This window comes from Nannospalax galili, unplaced genomic scaffold (assembly GCF_000622305.1).
Source record: "Nannospalax galili isolate Female #2095 unplaced genomic scaffold, S.galili_v1.0 scaffold454, whole genome shotgun sequence".
Classification (NCBI taxonomy): Eukaryota; Metazoa; Chordata; class Mammalia; order Rodentia; family Spalacidae; genus Nannospalax; species Nannospalax galili.
In genome coordinates this window covers 1512051-1524755 of record NW_008334929.1, presented here as the reverse complement: position 1 = coordinate 1524755, position 12705 = coordinate 1512051, and the positions used below count along the sequence as shown (strand labels likewise).

The following is a 12705-nucleotide window of genomic DNA, read 5'->3' as shown; positions in this document are numbered from 1 at the left end:
TACCATCCTGTGTTATAAATCTTGCTCAGATTGTATTACACAGTGTATAATAATATCAGGAGTGTACACTATCACATCTATCAGAATCAATAACAAGCTTAATTGAATAACATACATATTGTTTACTGGAGGAGGAGCTATATAAGAATAATCAAGTCTAAGGTAGTATGATGGAAGAGATGGTTTTTCCTCCATTAATTTAAATATCAGTGACTTTTGATCATTTGTCTATCTTTGGTTCATGTGAAGTTCCCCACCCAACTCACGTGCATTAAGGCTTCCCATGATCCTTTCTGTTTCCCACACCAAAAAAAATAGCTATTTTATAAAAGAATTGTTTAAATCTTTTATCAGATTTCAATCACCTGGTACTAACAGTTGTTATGTAATTAGGGAAAAATTGGTGACTATTTTAGTCAGTTACAAAGAATCAGCATTCAATGCAGTTTAAATTTCAATCAAGTAGCATAGACAGTATTTCCCATTAATAATTCAATCCTTTAATTTTAAATTAGCAAAAATTAAATTCATTTTTACTAGATTTGTTGTCAGTGTGATAATGTGTTATCTTTTATGCAAAGCTCCTTTAGTTCATTCATACTTATTCACATTAAAGTGACCAAGGTATAGTTTCTTGCCACTTTGGCTTCTTATAAAATATATTATAAGAGGCCTCTTCATACCTCCTTGCTCGCCAGGGGTTAAGCACCATCATAGCACATTGCTAGCACATAACTGGGGCTGCCTGTCCATCGTGGGTGGCCCCTTTAACCTCCAGCTACAGGGGCATGGGCAAAATATATATTACAGTAAATAGTTCTCTTTTGCATACACATAATAAAGAAAAGTGAGAAAGATTGCAGTCTGTACCTTAGTGCTGAAGACAGTTATAAACCATCTATTTTGTCAAAAAGACAAAAAATGTACCAAGTAAGTTTAAGAAAAATAGCATAATTTTATAATCATGATGCAAAATAGCATTATATTTTGCTGAAAGTATAACTGCTAACCTAATTTCTTTCCCCTGTTTATACACTTTAAAAATTGTATCCTTAGATGTGCCTAGAAATTCCCTCAGTAACATCTGTAGTGGGCAAACCTATTTTTGGCTCCTGTCACCAGAGCCTGTGACTACCTTGCTTTCTTTCTCACATTGTTCTCACTTTGTCAGGATCTCAGTGCAGTACCCTCAGACTCTATCAGGAATCACAGCATAATGTCCTCAGGGATCACAGCATAATATCCTCAGACTCTTATCAGGGATCACAGCACAGTATCTTCAAACTTGGTGCCACAGCATGTTAGTGAAAGGAAACAGTCTCCTTCACCTGCCTCCATTTCCCTATCTCTATGAAACCTCCATGTAGGTTTTATGGACTTTAGTTTCCCCTTCCCTTCTATCACAAAGATCTTGAGACATATTTTCTGACCTACACCTGAGACAGTGTCTGATAAATATAAAGAAAATGAGGTAAAATAGAGATACATAAAATTAAGGGTACCCTGGATAATAATGAAGCCCTTTACCCTTTCCTGATGACCTAGCGCCAAGAAACCAGCACAACTGATAAAAACTGTATAAAACCCCCCAGAATTTATCAAACACAGGGGACTGAGGAAGTGTGCAATGCCCTCACCTGGACCCTATAAAGAGGATACAACAGTGTAGTGGCAATGGCCCCTTTGACCAGTCATGTGACCACCTAGTCTGTGTCTCCAGGACCTACAGACAGAGGATTGTCCCCAGGGTTTCAGTAAAGCTCACTCCCTATGCTAACACAACCTAGTTGAATTGTCTTGCATCTGTCCCTCTTTCTGTCCATCATTCAATTTATCCAGCACCTCACTTCTATAGTCCTGGACCTCTGCAGCCTGGATCAACTTTGAAAACCTGCAGTTTCACTCTGTGTGGCCTCTGGGTCCTCACAGTTTGTTAATATCTTACCTGATGATGCACTGGCTCTCTTGGGTTTTGTACCAGCTCTCTACCTCAATTAGGCCTCTTTGAAATCTTGGAACTTTGTTGTGGCCTCTTTAACACTCTTGCAGCCATTTTGTAACCTTTATACATATATTTAATCACTGTGTAATGTGTATTCTGAGAGTTAATATTATTAAGATAACAATAGAAAATCCAAAATGTTTTTCAAGGTTACCTATCGAGGGAAATTGAGACTCCTTGACTCCATTAAAAGCTCAGCAGAATTTAACCATCATTTAGATTTTCCTTCAAGGCCTTCCAAGAGTCCAAGCTTGATGAAGACTTTCCCTTTTCCTTCACCAGGAGACAGGGTACCATTTGGGGTTTCCCTCTTTGATAGCAAGTGCTGATTGTGTGTCTAGTTTATGTGGAGACTTGTTTTCTTAGATGCTACTTGATAGACTATGTGAGAGAAAATAAGGAGGAAGAGGGAGGAAGAAGAAAGGGAAAGAAGGGGGAGGGAAAGGAAAGAATAAGTAAAACTGTATTTCCTGTTTGATTTAGGCTGGTTTGCAAAAGTTGGCTCACAAAATCAGGAACATTGAAGTCAAGAAGAGTGGATCCTATGTTGACATTACATGGTATTACCCACAGAAAGAGCAGTCAGCAAACATCACGTCTTCCTAAGAGGAGATTTTGAACAAGGACAGACTCCTCCCCTGTTACAGGAACTTACAGATGAGGAGGTTGTTTTCCTGAATGATTGTGTTCATATATCACAGTTACTTCAAGTTCTTCAAAAGGCATTCCTGTATCTTAACATGGGTAAATGCCCCGTTTTTCTTTTTTGCTTTTTCAAATATCTGCATTCATTTCAAAGAGACAAAGAATTTATAATTATATGTTTTCAAAAGTAGATGTTTCCTGTAAAAGGAGAGAAAAGTGGTCTCTTTCCTTATTTTTAAATTTCTATAATTCTCAAACATCTGAAAGACACGTATCTAAAGTGTTTATAAAAATATTATTTCTAGGAATACATTTTGTATACATAGGGTAATGTTTCTGATTTTGAGTTATCTAAAATAATTTTACAATTGTTTGTTAAAAGCAAATTTTTAAGACAAGGCAAAACCCAAAACTCTCATACAGATACAAAATTGCTGACATTTTGAAGAATTTATTTTATTAATTAATCACAGAGCTGATCGTCAAGCTGTAATCAGTTCAAAAGAAAATCAAAAAGCAGACATAGATCAGGAATGTGTAAGTAACAATTTTCCCATGAAAGCAGTGAAGGAAGTTGAACCTTCACAGGCACTGTAGATGGTCACTATCTGTCCCTGTTATCAGCTCCCTACAGAGAACATATTTGCAAGAGAACTCAAAAACAAGGAAAGACTAAATGAAGATCAACCTGAAGACTGTCCACTATGGGTACATAATTGAAGTTCATTTTTGTTCCTATAAGATTAGTGACTTAACTTAAATAAGTAATTGGTACAAGACATTCTATTTGGAAGGCATTGCCACTACTGTAGTAGGAGCCCAGCCCCTCACACCTACAGCCACTTGAGACCTGTGCAGACCTCCACTCAGGCAAAGCCAGGCTTCCACAAAGAAATGAAATTCAAAGTCAGCCAAATATGAAACAAAGTTGAATTTATTAAAAATAAAAAAGATAGATTCTCTAAGAGAGAGTAAAGCATACTCAGTAGGACAAGTGTGGGCTTCTTTAACAAAAAGCTGACATTAGGCTTCTTTATAATGGATAGATACAGAATTTTGGCAACTCTCAATTTGCACCTTCAAAGGTTGCTAAGAAACCAACCACTTCTTTCTAAGTTTGCCAAAGTCTACAATCTGTAATGAGATTAAAAGTTAAAGAATTTTTCTCCTTAAACAAGTTTAAGGCAGATTTATAAGGGGATGCTGTTTGGTTTTATGGAAAATTAGAGCATAAGCTTATGTATCATTCTAGCCTTAAGTCAGCACAGCCTAGTGCTCTTAACATCCTTGATTTAAGTGTCTCTGAGAATGCCCCATCTGGCCCTAAGAAGAGCAATTTATTTATTATCTTTGACAAATATCTGTTGGAAAATCCATACCACCTCTGTGGGCCATAGGTCCTTATCAGTGACTCTGAAGTCCCCTGCCTTGCTCAGCAGTTAAAAAACATATCATCTCAGTAGCAGAGCCTCCTTCCTGATAAGTAAATTGAGGCAAATCAGGAGAAAGCACCAGAACTCAGACAAGAACTCCAGCAGGACAAAGTTTATTGGCAGGGAAAACACATGGGCAGTTCTCAGTTCAGGAGAGAGGAGCTGATGGTTTACAGGCTGTTGGCTGATGACTTTTATAGGGGGTTTGGGGGATGCAGAAGGCAGGAAAATACTTTTTTTAAAAGACCAGGTCTTATCAGGAGAGAATATCCTCTGTCAAACCTCCCCCTTCCATTCCCTTCTGTCAGCCAGGTTCTGGGTCATAGGATAAGTGGTCTGTTTATCTTCTAAAATTATCAAATGGGAAGCAGGCTGTGCTGAAAAAGATCTTGTAGCAATTTGGTCTCAGGTCAAAGGTGTAGAGAGCCTGTTTATCTTGTCAGCAGATGGTCAGGGTGCTCATTAACTCAGTTCCTGTATTTTCAGAGAGTTTGTAAAACCATGAGATCTTGTTGAACTGGAGAGGGGATGCTGCAGATCCAAACCCTAACATTCCAGCCTTTTGTGTTATAGGATAGGGGGCATCATCGTGGTCTTGCTGATGAACATGGTTGAGGTAGGGGAGGCTGAATTAGGGATCAGTCAGACAGTGGGGTTTCCACCTCATGCATCTGAACAGGGTCCTCAATGATCAACAGGCGATCATATACATGTGGAGGGAAGGAAAGTAACAGCTGATTAAGATTAGTATGAGTTAGTTGTTGAATCCGGCCCTGAAAATATCTGAAGAAGCAAGGAACAATGGTTAGCTCCAAAGTAATAGAAAGCAGAGGACCAAGTAAGGACAAAAGCCAGGGAGTCAGTACTGTAAAAGTATTACATTGAGGTGACTGCTGTTATTGGGAAATTTTAAGTGAAAGATAAAATTTTTTAGGGGTAAGACCTCCCAAATACTTTTAACAGTTTTGGCCTTTGGAAGTATCTTGCTAAAAGGCCCAAGGACATTTTGACTTTTAGCCAAGAAACTGGCTAGTTTTCTTTGGGGTCTTTTTACCCTAACTGCCTAGCCAGTTTCTACCACCTATTCTTATCACACCACCCTCTGAAGAGGTTTATCCAAATTTCCAATAGGGAATCAGTAAACAAACTGATCTGGCTCTGAGGCAATTGGGGTACCCCCTTCAGTTGGTCTATCTAAAAGCCTCCCAAATTGCATAAGTCTTAACTATAGGGAGAAAAAGGTCCTTGACTATTGCCTAGGAGATGTGAAGGAGAAGTAAAGGCTTCCAAAAGCATCCATCTACTGGGTTCCTCCTCATTCTCCTTTTGTCTGACAAGGCTGGACTCAAGAGTGATGGACTCAGGATTTGTTTTCATGCATTTTGATCGCTGTTGGAGTGGATAGAATCAGTGTCAGTTCCCTTCAAAGGCTTCTAGACAGGGAGAGAAAACAAATTTATCCATCATTTTAGAACAATAGTAGGTTTTCTCCCCTTAGCTACAGGTGGGCACTACAGTATTTCAAAACAATATTTGAAGTCTTACATCTGAGTAGCATTGTCTTATTAGGAACAAAATCATCTATGAGAAATAATTGTCTAAATAACATCTTATAAGAACTTAAGTTTAATGTCTGGGTTGTGTAATTCCTTGAACTCTTAAAGAAATATACTGGTGACTTCAATTTTGGTTATACTTTCCTTTTGGGTGTTTAAGACCATACTGTTGGCCCAAATAAACCAATTTATTTTTACTCTTAAGGTTGTTTGAGGATTGGTGTTCAGGGGTCACATGGGCTTGGGGGAAGCCCCTGGCTCCTTAGGCTTTTCTTTTACCAGTTTTTCTACAGTTCTTCTTTGTTGACCCTCCTCTTTGCAGATTGGACACTGGTTTGAGTCCCTCTAGTGGGGTCTCCATGACCTCCCTGAACAAGAGGACAGATGACTTATCACAGTTATAGGACATATCAAGAGATTCCCATAGTCCACAGGACACTGTTGACTTTCCAAGGCAAGGAACAAAACTGTCCCTTAAGCCCCTCTGACCAGATTAATATAGGCCTCAAAGTGTGGCTATTAAACACCCAAAAAGGTTAGTTACACCAATCTAGTACTTTTAATTACCATATGCTATGTGGATAAAGCTTGGGCAACATTCTTAAATAAACCTTTACTAGGCATCTTTAAACTAGTTGACTAGACCTTAGAAATTTTAAGATTATCTATATATTATCTTTGTCTCATCTTTGATAAATCATAACAAACCTACACAGATCTTCATCATTTGCTTAGGCTTTCTCATTTTTTCTGTCAATTCTAGAAATATTCAGCCATCATAATCTTCATCAATAAATAGTTCTTAATAAAATGCGTCCATTCTCATATCCTTCTAACATCTTTTAACTTTCCATTTTTGTTTTAAAAACCATGAGACATAATAACATTAACAAATAAAATTTCCAACTGTTATGAGAATTCTTTTCCTGGGGATACTAAGCAATGTTTATCCCCTTCTAAGATTCTAGTGTCAAACCAATGTTTGATTACATTAAAGTTTTTCTGGGGAACCAATGAAGTTATTGAGCTTACTTATAGAGATGACTGAGGAATTCCTGAAGTGTATTGGTGACCTGAGAGTATTTACACTGGAAAGCCTTTACCCAGCATGGATCAAGCCTTCTCTTCCTAGCCTTTCCCTGATAATATACTTTAGTTCTCCCCAAATCCAGATCATTTGCAATTAGGGCAGAATTTCGTACAGCTGGCTGAGAGGAATGCTCAATACTCATGTGAGAGTCCAATGACCCTGCTTACCCCTCCTTCAATTAAAGAATAGGATAGTCAACAAGTCCAGCTGTGATGATCTTCTATTAGTGGACACAGTTGAAGTCGTGAAGGTGGTAGTTGTTTGACTCAGAAGTGAGTACTGTGGAGCATCATCTTATTGAAAGAACATGGAATCTAAATTACACGCATAAGATAATGTAATAAGCTAATATTGCCTATGTACACACTGTGCTTTATAACAACTGGTACATAGCTAAACATGATCAAATGGATGTTCAAAACCCCCAGCATAATCAATTCAGGAAAACTGTGATGCTTTAGTTACTGACTGAGGAATTCTAGGTAGAAGATCCTCTCTGTATTCTCCATCAACTGTGAATTGTCCTCTAGGCAGAGAAACAAAAGCACCACTGCCATGTGGCCTTCTCCAGGAGCCTGTCAGAGCTCTTCCAGGTCTCAGAGACCTCCATTCAAGCCAAACTAAGATTCCTGGTTTCAATTACTGATAGGAGTTTAGGAATATCTAATATAAAAGCAGTTCAATGTAGACTTAAACATGAGAGTTAAAGGCAAACGTGGCTCCAAGGGAGAAAAAGCACAGATCCATATCTAAGCCAGCAGAGTTTCCAGGGGTGAAATGTGCCCCTCCTCCAAACAGGCCCCATCCGCCTGCATGCAGAGCCATGCTGCAGGAAACAGAGGACAAAGGACAAGGCCAAAAGGATGAGACAGGAAGACCAGTCCCAGAATTCATCTCCAGCAATGAAGATGAGTTAACAGATTAAATCAAACCTATAACCAACTGGAGTTTAATTTTCTCAAACCATTTTCAGGCCTTTAGAGATCTGAAAGCAACACAAACCAGACTGAGAATGTCAAAATCAAAATACTTCCAAAGCAAGCAAACCAAAGAGATACCTTAAAGCAAACACTATGAAAACAACCCAAACCAAAAGGTATGTAACAAATAAGGTCCTTAAACAACCAGCTCAGATATTGAGACAGGGTCTCCCTGTAGCCCTACCTGGCCTGGAACTCACTATGCCAACCAGGCTAGCCTTGAACTCAGAAATCTGCCTGCCTCTGCCTCTTGACTTCTGGGATTAAAGGCGTACACCACCACACTTCAGATACTGTTTTGTATAAACAACTAGCACTTTAAAGTTTTGTGAAACACTTAATAGACCTAGAGACAGTGTCCAAAAATTTAAAGATATTTAAGGTATCCAAATTTATAAGGCCTTTCAATGTACTATCAAAATATCCTTATTTATAAATCTGCACGTTTTTTAAGTAAGCGTTCCAAAATTAAGCAAAATAAAACCAATAATTTTGTGCACAATAATTTAATGAAAATAAAAACTGAAGTAGCCAGTTTGTTTTGATGGAAACATATGAAGACATTGCTCACAGATACACATGACAGTATTACTTGAGATCTTAACACATGAGCAAAACTTACAGACTTACATGACATAATTCCACACAAACTAGGTCCCCAGGGTCTTGGGCAGGTTTCAGCACTATATGATAGGTAAATCGAGTCCAAATTGGGAGAAAGCACCAGGACACAGACAAGAACTCCAGTGGGACAGAGTACAGTGGCAGAGAAAACACATGGGACAGTCCTCAGTTCTAGATAGAGGAGCTATTGGTTTACAGGCTGTTGGCTGAAGGCTTTTATAGGGGGTTTTGGGGATGCAGAAGGGAGGAAAATATTTTTTTAAAGTTAGGTGGGAGAGAGAGACCAGGGCTTATCAGGAGAGAATAGCCTCTGTCAAACAGCCCCCTTCCATCCCCTTCCTGGGTCATGGGATAAGGGGTCTGTTTAGCTTCAAAGATTATCAAAGGGGAAGCAGGCTGTGCCAAAATATCTCTTGTAGCAATTGGGTCTCAGGTCAAAGGTGTAGACAGTCTGTTTAGCTTGTCTGCAGATGGTCAGGGTGCTCATTATCTCAGTTTCTGTATTTTAGAGGGTTTGTAAAACCACAGGTCCTGTTGCACTGGAGAAGGAGTTGCTGTAGATCCAAACCCTAACACTTCCTTCCCTAGCCTTTCCTCCCCATGCCATAAAATTTTCTAGCTTTCTATCCTGAGTATTAAATTCTTTAATTACTTGTAATTACAGGTAGTGCTCAAGACAAGTTATTTCAATTATAAATGTGCTTTATCCAACTTGCAAGAATTGCTCTGAGAGCTTCAATAATTCCTCAATTCTTTTACAAATTTTTAAAAATTGTTGTGGGTTTGTGAGTGTGCCACAGATTATGGCTGAAGGTCAGAGCACAATCTTGTAGAGTCCTTTTTGTGGGTCCTGGGGACTGAATTCAGGTCACCAAGCTTGCATGGTGAGCTTTACCCACAGCCATACTCTAGTTCTGATTCCTTAACTCTGCAGATCTGTAATTCCCAGAGCTGGAATCAGAATTGACCTGCCTTTACACATAACTAAATTGAGCCCCTGAAATTATGCATAAGGATTTGACTCAGGCCACTTTCATGCTCTGAAGAGCTGACTTGAGGAAGAGCACAGTTTAAATAGACACCTTAACAAAGCCCAGGCACTGAAAGCAGATGTCCTCAGTTTTCATTTTCTTACAACTTGTTCAATCTTTAAAAATCTAAATACCAGTTGGGTATGGTGGTGCATGCCTTTAATCCCAGCACTTGAGAGGCAGAGGCAGGCATATTTCTGTGAGTTCAAGGCCAGCCTGGTCTACACAGTGAGTTCCAGGACACCTGGGACTACAGGAAGACCCTATCTCAAAAAGACCAATAATAATAATAATAATAATAATAAATAAAAAATATAAATACCAGGACTGGAGAGATGACTCAGAAGTTAAGAATGTTCTTTTAACAGAGGACCCTGATTTTGCTCCCAATACTCACTAACAACCATCCATAGCTTCAGTTAGAGGGGATCCAATGGCCTCTGCTGGCCTCCATGTGCAAGAACACTTGGGTGTACTTCCATACATGTAGGCAAAACAGACAGATCCATAAAATAACAATGACTAATGAAATATAAATACCATAGATACTGTTCATGTGATGTTGTTTTATTTATATATTATTTATGTAGTTTAATTTAATGCAAACTTAATTAAATTTCAAGTATTCTCTTTCAGCGATACTTTGTGCTTTCATTGATATTTTGGATTTGATGTACTTTTGCATTTTCTAAAACATTTTTTAAAATACATGTATATTAAAAGTATAAATAATTGCCCATGGCTAGGTTACTACAACCTTGCTGACTATTACATACATAACCTTCTGTACTGAGTTAGAGGAAAAAGTGAAATTGTTCATCAGTGGACAAAAGTTACTGGGGTAGAGGCTTTCCAGTGCTTGTCAGTTTTAGGATCATTGTTTGTCCTTTAATTTCAAGTGAGGATGATACACGAAAGTGTTCAGTTCTAAAGGCTCCTGAAATTGAGTAATAATGCAAAAGCAGCATGAAAAGAATTCATCTGTTTATTTATATATTATAAAATATAGACAAAATGGTTTAGAAAAGTGACAGGCATAACAGCTCTCACATACCTTTGAGATGAATAAAGAGCTCTATTAATTGGTAAATTATTAAGGAAGAATATTTACTTTTTAAAACAAATGATGGAAATCTTAAAATTTTTTATTGATTTAATTCATGACCTAAATTATTTACCATGTACTTTGTTTTATTCAGGGTTCTCCAAAGAAACAGAACCGGTAGAATGAATACATATGTATAGAGATTTATCAGCTTAGCTCACAGGATAGGGTCCAAGCAGTCCAACAATGGCTGCACCACACTGGAGAGGCTGAGAATCCATAGTCTCTCTGTCCGCAAGGCTGGATGTCTCAGTAGTCCCACTCTGGCCTGAAGGTCTGAGGAATTCCAAAAGATCAGCTAGTCTTCAGTCTACAGCAGCAAGACAAACTCACCAGCGAGAGAGAAGGCAAGCAGCAAGAAGCCTGGCATTCTTATCTGCCTTGGCCTTTTATACGGGCTGCCATCAGAAGGTAACACCCATATTTAGGGTGTGGCTTCTGCCTTCAGATGATCCAATCAAGAAGATCTCTTTCATTTCAGTTAATCCCAGATGCGGTCAAGTTGACACCCAGGATTAGCCATCACATACTTCTTCAAGACAAAGTTGATTGACAGTCAAAAATGTCCATTAAACATTTTAGTCCTTTCCTAAAATATGTTTGTCTTAGGCTCTCTTTCACTTCCCTTCTGATAGGTCTCTTGAATTGAGGCTGTCTATCACCTCATTGCATTTCTCTGCATTAACAAATTAGATCTGCTTAATTTATTCTACTTAAGACATATTTTTGTGTGGTAAATTATTGAAAGTCATTTAAAATTTTCTCTATAATCTCCAATATTTAAGATTCTTTCTCTTTGCAGTTTACATTTCATCTAATAATTTTATCTTATTTCAAGAATTGAATATTATACCAACAAGACAAGACTGAAAATATTAGTATATCTAGATATTGTATAATTGTACTGATTTACATTCACTGTCAATTTGCCTTGGTTTTAGGAGACATTCCTCTGAGTGTGTATGTGAGGACATTTCTAGAGAAGTTTAACTGGGGAGGAAAGACCCACCCTGAAGTGGGTGGTGCCATACCATGACTTGAGACTGCATCAAAAGAAGAAAATGACTAGAGCCCAGTGGAAAGGACATTTACAGTAAGGGCATGCTTTGGAAAAATGACTTTTACTTAACCTTTTGACCAAAAAGTTAATCTTATCTTAGCTTGTTTGTAATGTAGACAAGCTCAGGGAGCCTTGAGCTCCTCTTGTAACCAAAGCAGCTTAAATTCCTCAAGACTCTTCCTGGCCCTGGGCCTAGAATAATGTTTGTATGGGTGTGTGTACATGGTAAATAGGAAAAGTCCTACAAACGTGGATATGAAGATTGTGCCATTTGTATCACAAGCAATAGATGGGATTCAATTGACTCCATTTAGAAAATTGGCTGTAGATCTGAACAGAGAGCACTCAAAAGAAGAAAGACAAATGCCTAAAAAATACCTTAAAAAGCACTCAACATTCTTAGTAATTAGGGGAAATGGACATTAAAACTACTTTAAAACTTTTTTTACAATTTTATTTATTATTTTTATTTTATGTGTGTGCCTATATTGCCTGCATGTAGGTAAGTGCACCCATGTTGTGCAATGACCGCAGAGTTCAGAAGAGGCTGTCGGACCCCCTGGGACTAGAGTTACGGACAGTTGTTAGCTGCCATGTGGGTGCTGGGATTCAAACCGGGTCTTCTGCAAGAACAACCAGTGTTCTTAACCACTGAGCCATCTCTCCAGCCCCTAAAACTACTTAAATATTTCTTCTTACCTCAGTCAAAATGGCTAAGATCAAGAGAACAAATGACATCGAATGCTACTGAGGATGTGGGGAAAGGGGAATCCTCATTCACTGTTGGTGGGATTGCAAACTTGTGCAACCACTATGAAAATCAATGTGGAGAACTCTGAAAAAACTAAAAATAGAACTATCATATGACCCAGCTAGGCCACTATTGGTTATATACCCAAAGGACTCACTATCCTACCACAGAGATACTTGCCCAGCCATGTTTGTTGCTCCTTTTTTTTTTTTTACAATAGTTAGGAAATGGAAACAAATGAATGGATAACGAAAATATGTTTGATTTACAGAATGGAATTCTATTCAGTGTAAAAATAAAATCATGAAATTTGCAGGTAAATGGATGGAACAAGAATCTGTGATATGACGTGAAATAATACAAGCTCAGAAAAATGAGCAAGATATACTCTCTGTTACTTATGGACCCTAGCTCCAAATCCCTAGACA

General features: G+C 38.2%; 1 pseudogene; it reads left to right on the top strand.

Annotated features, from left to right (window-relative positions):
- The first annotated feature begins 666 nt into the window (after window positions 1-666).
- On the top strand, window positions 667-786 carry LOC115069710 (annotated as a pseudogene).
- The last annotated feature ends 11919 nt before the right edge of the window (window positions 787-12705 follow it).